Below are 7,679 nucleotides of genomic sequence, written 5' to 3'. Positions count from 1 at the left end.
CGACTGAGACTGTTCTTTGCTCTGAACTTGGAAGGTTCTGTGCATATCTATTATTAGTCACTCCAATCAGGACACACAATGCAAATCCATGTAATTGGCCAGTAAAAATCTCTACTTTCTTCTGTCCTCGTTTCTACATTCAAGAATATTGGGAATGACAGCCATCTTAATTGTTGTTGCTTTTAACAGTCCCTTCAAGAGGCACGTAAAATCTTGAGGATTTGGGAGCCAGAGAGTGTGCTCGTGTGATATGAAGAGCTCATTTTTTAAAGTTAGCTTTTTCTAGAAATGAGTGTTCGAAGTCACAATATATCAACGTCTGTTTAGTTTGTCATTTGGATTATCTTCAATCAAACTACTTCTATAAATGAATGAACTATCACCACTGAACAAATCACTTCATTATACTGTCGTTATTGAGAATAATTTTCTGCAAAAAACATTGAAGAGTTTTACAATGGTTCTTTGGACAACACTTAGTAACAGGCTGAAAGGAAAGATCTGTTTATTCTAATACAGCTGTTTTCTTCCTGTGATTTAAATAGTCCGAGGACTAAAATAATGCTCCAATCTCAAAAAAATAATTAGTCAATTTAAAATCAATCTATCATAGCTTTTTACAGTGCTAAGGAACAGTACAGTACTGTTATTTTGTAGAATGTTTTTACAGATGTATTTGATGAATTGTTAGGCCCAAGCTCAGGAAATAGCTTAAACTTTATTTAATTTGTCAAGCGAATATGCATCAATAAATTGTGGCTAAATGTAGAGTATTGGCCCCAAAGTTTTTCACTGAGACCCTGAGAAACAAACCTTTGAAGTGGATCTGCCAGGACCTTTCCATAAATTAAGTATCCTGAAAACTCAAAAATTTTTTAATCTCAAAAATTAAGTATTATTAAAACACAACCAAAAATGAGTCTTTTAGATAGGAAAAAACCCAAAGAGTCAAACAAACAAAATCCCCTCCCCCAGCCTCTAAGAGACATAGAGCAGGATTAGAAACCAATGACTAGGATTACAGTACAAGAGTAGCACCTCCCTGCTTCATGTGTCCTTGCTGTGTATATCTTTTTTTTCCAAGCTTCCACCCAGCTAACACTTTTCAGATTGTCTGGCTTGCAACAAATTTTATAAAGTCCTTCTTGAACCTTAGCAAAAATTTCTTTCTTTCTATAATTTCCAAGGCCTGCTGTGTCTGCTAGGAGCTCATTTCAGCAAAGACCCCCCGACTCCACCCCAAGTCTTCACTATTCTGACAACTCATTTTCCTAGACTGAAGAAGTGCCTGCCCCACTGCACTCTGCAAAAATCCCGCAGCTGAGGATGTTCATTCCTCAAATGCAGTCTCTTGTCTCTTAAATAGCTCTGCCTGACCTGGTATGCAACAACAGCAAAGCAAATACAGATTCTTCATCACTGCTATTTAGCCTCACCCTAGGAGGAGCATAACTGAATAACACACAAAAACTATCTATCACACTCACCAAAACCAAAATTTTGTTATGTGTACATAACCAGGTGAAAGAAGTTTAGAATTAATGGTTTAAAACTGCAAAGCTTTGCCCTACTACTACACTGTGGTGCTGCATATCAATAAATCAGCTTACATACGAGGACCAGGCTAGGTTAAGTAACATCCAATTTTATTAGGGCTTGCTTAGAGTTGTCTCTGCAACACAATAATGTGTGGAACATTGATGTATTCCAAATCATATTCAGTATTATTCACGGTTCCCTCATGTTTGCTAGTACTGCCAGAGCAAAAAGAATTGTGTGTTTTAAATGAAATTAAAAGAAAAAAAAAAAAAGTAGACATAAAGCTTGCATGAAAATTAGATGAATTTGCTTCTCTTGCTCTACTTACTAGTTGTAATTATAATTTCACACTTTGTTTATGTGCAGAAGCAATGCCTGTTGGATGATATTAACTTGCATGTAGAAGTGTGAGCAATCAAATCCTATTAATTTCAAAGAGGATTCTCAAAGGGGAATCTTTAGTTGATGCAAATTAATGAAACCTTTTTTGACATCGCTATCAAAAAGTAAATGGTATTAAGACCAAAATTCATAAGCATAAGGAAACAGAAGGGAAAAGAGCTGGTAGCATAGCTCTGTTACAGTTTAAAGGCCTTTGCCTTCATCAACTGTTCTCAACTGCAAATTCAACTAAAATAGTATTAGTCCTCTACCCCAAATTACAGAAGCAACACAATATTTTTCCACTGCAGAGCAGAAGGAAAGAGTCTGGTAGCCAGAACAGCACCCAAACCAGTTCACCAGAGGCTCCTATACAGCCTTGAACCAAGCCTTCTTTCAACACCTGTTTTGTCATGCATTTAATTTCTTCTAGAGATTAATTTCTGTAAACGTAAGCGTTAGGAAATAAAAACCTAGCACTATACTGACAGAGCAGAAGCAAAGCATGTTCTGATGATTCTGATTTGCTAAGTGTACTCATTTTGGCTGGGATAGAGTTAATTTTCTTCGTAGTAGCTTGTATGGTGCTATGTTATGGCTTCATGACCAAAAGAGTGTTGTTAACACACCGACGTTTTAGTTATTGCTGAACAGTGCTAGCACAATGTCAAGGCCTTTTCTGCTTCTCACGCTGCCCTGCCAGTGAGTCGGCCAGGGGTGCACAAGAACTTGGGCGGTTATGCAGCCGGGTCAGCTGACCCAAACTGACCAAAGGGATATCCCATAATATATGACATCACGCTCACCAATAAAAGCTGCAGGGAAGAAGGAGGAAGGGGGGACGTTCAGAGTTATAGTGTTCATCTTCCTAAGTCACCGTTACACATGACGGAGCCCTGCTTTCCTGGAGATGGCTGAACACCTGCCTGCTGATGGGAAGTAGTGAATGAATTCCTTGTTTTGCTTTGCTCATGCGTGCTGTTTTTGCTTTCCTTATTAAACTGTCTTTATCTCAACCCACAAGTTTTCTCACTTTTAGCCTTCTGATTCTCCTCCTCATCCCACTGTGGGGGAGTGAGCGAGCAGCTGTGTGGGGCTGAGCTGCCGACTGGGGTTAACCCATAACACTAAGTAACGCATTCCATAAGGCATCCTGGAATGAATTTCTACTTCATACCTGATGATTAAAATGCAAAGAAAGCTAAGGAGTATTTATTTTTTTTTCAATGTATGAGATCAGATTCTGATCTTGAGTGAACCATTGCTTCTGATATCAGTGGTACTGCACAAAAGCTACAGAACAGAACTGCTCCCACACTCAGGGATACAGGTATTGAATGTCCCCATGAAAACAACACTAGGACCACTGGCCAAGGCTGATCATATGCTAGGCTGTAATAAAGAAAATAAGGCAGATGGAAATACTATGGGACCATACTGAGCAATCTGCTTGCATTTTTGGTGTCAAAAACTCATGAGAAGTTCATGCTTATATTATTGTTGTACTCTTACAAGCAGCTACATATTATAAAAATAACAATTGTATTTGGCGAGCATGAGCATTAAAAACAAACATCAGGCTGTTTGTATTGCTAAGTTTGCTGGAATGGCAACAATTTCAGGTTTTAAAACATTGTAAGTAGTAATAATAATAATAATAATAATAATAATAATTAAAAAAAAGGCAAGCAATACCCAGAAATCATTCCACCAGTGCTAGAGGTCACTATCAAATCATATTATAAAGTACTTCAAATGCAAAAGAACTTTATTCTTCATGCATCTACAGTATAACTAAGCATTCTTTTCCCTACTGAAATTTGGTACAAGGAGGATGAAGTACAGGCCACATTCCAGTTGCAGTGATAGACTGATTATTTATGAAAGTAAAGGAAATAAAAATGAGCAACACAGGCCAATACTTATCAATAACCAGCAGCTCAAATGTTCAAAATCGTTGTCCAAATATTGTTCTGAGAATACTCTTTCTTGACAAGACAGATGAGCCACATTTTCACTTAAAAGTTCAAATGTCAACTATCTAGGCTCTCTATCACCATTTTCACAAATTGGACTAGACAGCTTGAGTGATTTGGTTCCTAATGGACTGCAGTATCAGCACAGAAGAAGCAGAAGAGCAGCATATGATTCATGATTTTTATTTAAAACCAAAAGGGATCATTGTGATTATGTGATCTGGCCTACTACACAAAAAAACCCGTAAGATTTCTTGCAATTTGCTTCACTGTAATGGCTAGAGTTTAAAAAAGCTTAATTTTTAGAGAAACACAACTCCCTGGGTAAAATTTAGAGTCATCAAGAATATTCTGTAACTATTGAGAATTTTTTCTATGGTTTCTTATCAACCTTGCTAGCACATATTATCAGTAGCCCTATATGGTTAGCTTTAATTTCCAGCCTTTGAAAACTGTTATATTTTTTATTTTATGGACAAGCCAGACTTCTCTTTTCTTCACAAACAGGCATAAAATCATTCCCTAATCTTTGTACTACCTGCCTGGTTGAGCATTACTTTACAAACACAAGGTGCTGTGATGGAATTTTCACACTTGCTTCCTAAACTGTCTTGGTGACAGATTTGTGTCCAAGAGCTGTCTCTAGCTCCACTGGCACAGCATCTAGCCTGGAGCACTCCCTGGGAACAATCTCTGAGACCAGAGAATCATTGCTGATCTCCATAATTACATGGGCAACCATGGTCACTTCTTTGGGGACCTTCTGTTCAAAATTTGAATGTATCAGGCGAGAAAAGTTGTGCTGCAAAAGCAAAGCTGAAGGTCCAACTTGGATGAATTTCTAGAAATTAAAGGATATGTCTATACCTCAGCAACATAAATAGCACTTTCAGATAAATCTCTTCATCATTTTTCTTACTACATCTAACTCAATCTTTAAGAGAGACCTCAAAATCTTTTCAGGATTTCAGGATTTCTTTCCTGTGTTCTGGGTTTTCTTGTGTATTTTGGTTTAGTTTATTTTTCCCAGATGAAAAATTATGATCTCTAATTTTGAGATTCAACTTTTGAGATTCAAAAGAAATAACTTCTCTTTTCTCTTGTTTTCAGTTTTTAAATGGCTGAATAAATACCTCGGCTGCAAATCAAGTTCTCAGGAAACTTTCTGGGAAAAATTCTTCACCACTGTCAAAGTCATTCTCTTGTTCTCTTTAAAAATATCTACTCAGTAATTTATGATTTTTTTAAATGACTACCTCATCCAGAGAAAGACAGTTTTGTATTCTTCTTTTATTTAGTACATGATATTTAAGACAAAGATATAGTAGAAACAATACAAGTGTTTAAATTCATGGTCAGCTGCAGTTTACTCAGATTTCCACATCCATACAGGTGCTTAAATAATGTGATCAAATCCTTCTGGTGATGACTTACTCAGCAATCAAACTGTTTTTTGACACAGTTTCTCTTAAGGCACAGTTCCCGATACTTTAATCACTTTCACTGCTCTCCTCTGAAACCTCTTTAACTGTTTCAATATCCTTCTTGCAATGTCAGCATCTAAATATAGGATTCCAATAAATCAGACAATGACACTAGTACTACAATTTTTTTTGCTCCTATTAAATATTCCCATTTATATGTAAAAGGAAGACATAGGTAGAAGGAACAAATTATCTTTGCCTGCTATAGCATTGCACTGGCTGGATATTCATGTTAACCAGATTATCTGTCACAACTTTTTCAAAATTTGCCTCTGAAGATGGAATGCCCTGTTGTGTCCATATGGCCTATATCCTCTATTCATAACTGTGTGACATTACTTCCTATTTTACAATGGAATGCATACTGTTTGCTCACACATTACCAGATCATGGCTGATTCGGTAGCTTTTAAGCTGAGATAATCAACAAAAATATGACTGGGGGGGGAGGTGTGGGGGCAGTAGCAGATATGGTGATTGGAATTCCAACTCTTCTCATTTGTTAATAAGACTTCTAGCACTGTGGTATAAGAAATTTATAAAAGAAACTGCAAACAACCCCAAACAACCTTTTGTTTTGCACATCTCGTGGTTCTTTGATAAATTCAGTTCTTGGCAATTCTGTCTTAACTGAATATTTACTTTTTCTGTCTTTCCTCCCACTCTTGATTAGTTTATTACTCCAGCTCCTAGAATATGAGTTCTTGTTTCTAGAGAAATTGAAGATATCTAAACTGACTAGCCTTTTTTCTCTAGGAAAAAGTTTAATGGCTTAATGTTCCATAAAATAAAAAATAAAAAAAAGCCAAGTTCCTCCTCCTTAGTCTATAACTTTTCTGATTGTTGGCAGCCAGTTCCACACTTCCTTGAACCTGGGATTAGGAAGCTTTCTGAATCTACTCAAGTGTTCCTCTCTAGAGCTAGCTCCCGTTTCAATAGTTCATTTAAATAAAACTGACTTAAAGCTGTCAAAATCCTCTGTCCTTATCAGAGCAGATGATGTCAAAGTCTTCCTGGTTCACCAGGGATCTTCAGCGTTTACTGAATGTACCAAATCAATATCCATTCCTGTTAAATGAACATCACTCATAACTAATTTCATTTTGAAATAAATTAAAGATTATATTTCATGGTTGGAACATTGGTACAGTGACAGATTTGTTTAGGATGATTTCACAACCATAAAATGCTTTTTTTTATTAAATTTTTATTAAATTTAATTTTTTTTTAATAATGTGATTTATTTGTATGTTTATCATGTATTTAAAATAAAACTTCCTTCAGTCCCTAAGCATTAGCACTGAAACTCAGCTTCCAAAGAACAAGTTCAGCAATCACACAGTGCACTAGGGATTTCTCCAGAGATTCCTAAGACAGAAAATAATAATGTTATGATTTATAGACTCTTCCTGTCCATCTACACATTCAAATATTACATACTAGACTAGTGTATTGAAAATAAAATAATAATCAGAAGGCTCTACGCCAGTTCCCCAAAATGAGCAAGTTCTTTTCAGTATATTAGCTTTTTGTAATGAAAACTCTTCTCAATTTGAAAACTGTAGGTCAAATTCATCTGACCAAATATGAATTCTTACAAGTCTACCACTAAGCAAGAAAACCTAAGCTGCTTTTATGGCCACAGGAGAGAAAGTGCCAGTTTCAAGCTGTGATTAATGTTATCCTAGAGTAAATATTTAAAACCTTACAGATAAATACCTTAGAAATGCCCTCTTTTCCTCCACTGGCACGGGAGACAACTATATTGTAAACATTTAAAGTGATATGAAGTGAAGCCCCCTTCACTCTCTGGAAGACTGTTTGGTTTTTTTTTTAATAATTTCAGGAGTGAGTTAGACTTATTTTTGGAAGCAAGAGATCCTGTGCAGGACTTGGTCTTTTAAGATTCACCTTACATGATGAATTCAGAATCTCAGTGACTGCAGATGTCTTTCAGAAGGAAAGATAAATGAAACTGCATTGTTTGACTAAGTTAAACATAAATTTCAGGAAGACAGTACCATTTAGCAAAGTGACAATCCTTTAAAAAAAAGTTTTTCAGCTAAGACGTCCAAACATCACATATCTAAATAATCAAAGCACCATGTGAAACTGATCAATTAAAGGAAATCAGTTGGACTTTTTTTTTTTTTTTCATAGATAAGGAATGGAATCTAGATTCTTCTGCTCTTGGGACCCTAAATGGAAGACATTCTATAGATAATTATTATATATGGTCATTCTTAGTTTGTCTTAAGCCCAATGATCATGAAACTATTTTACAAAAAGAGAAACATCTT

Source organism: Pygoscelis adeliae, unplaced genomic scaffold (assembly GCF_000699105.1).
Source record: "Pygoscelis adeliae isolate BGI_AS28 unplaced genomic scaffold, ASM69910v1 Scaffold41, whole genome shotgun sequence".
NCBI lineage: Eukaryota > Metazoa > Chordata > Aves > Sphenisciformes > Spheniscidae > Pygoscelis > Pygoscelis adeliae.
This window is presented reverse-complemented; position numbering follows the sequence as displayed.